Source organism: Pygoscelis adeliae, unplaced genomic scaffold, assembly GCF_000699105.1.
Source record: "Pygoscelis adeliae isolate BGI_AS28 unplaced genomic scaffold, ASM69910v1 Scaffold230, whole genome shotgun sequence".
In the NCBI taxonomy this organism is placed as follows: Eukaryota; Metazoa; Chordata; class Aves; order Sphenisciformes; family Spheniscidae; genus Pygoscelis; species Pygoscelis adeliae.
In genome coordinates, this window is record NW_008823914.1 from 15334 (window position 1) to 16041 (window position 708).

Consider the following 708-nt stretch of genomic DNA (forward strand, 5'->3'; position numbering starts at 1 on the left):
ACAGCTGGGGTCCTTAGTACTTAAAAATACTGATAAAGAAAATTTTACTTTGAAATACAACTGTTGTCTTTAACTGCGTTTGACTGATGATTTTATTACTTTTAGCACTAGGTCCAGGGCCTGCCCTTTAAAGCTTCCCTAATATTAAAGGCTGGGGAAGTTGATTTCTGCCAGTTTTCATTTTTCCTTTAGAGCTTATGTCAATGAAGATGTAATGATGAGTAAAGTTATATTAGATAATACGTCAGCATTTTGGTCATGGATGGTATTACTAAATCTAACAAAGTTCTGTAACTGAGCGATCTTAATATATTGTTTTTAAGAGTCTGTTCACGCTTCCGTTTATGTTTTTTCGGGCTTTGCAGGTGTACATAACTCATGCTGTGTTACATTTGCGTGTGTATATCCATAGATATAGTTTCATCTTAATGCTAAGCCTAAAATTTTGAAACTATTTACTGGTGATATATCTGCACTCTATTTAACCTTCTTGCTTGAATTCCCTTGTTGCAGTCTGGAGCCGTTGGTAAGACAAACCGTACGGTCCTTCCTCTGCGGGGCTGGTGGTGGTTGTAGGCAGCCTGGCCACCGCAGCGCTCCAGCTGGCTGTACGTTGTGTAGGCAGCTCTTTCTGAACTATTTTTTACTGGATTGTATTACTTAACTCTGCTCTTGCAGCATTCTCTTGTGTCTCATGCATTTCAGCGG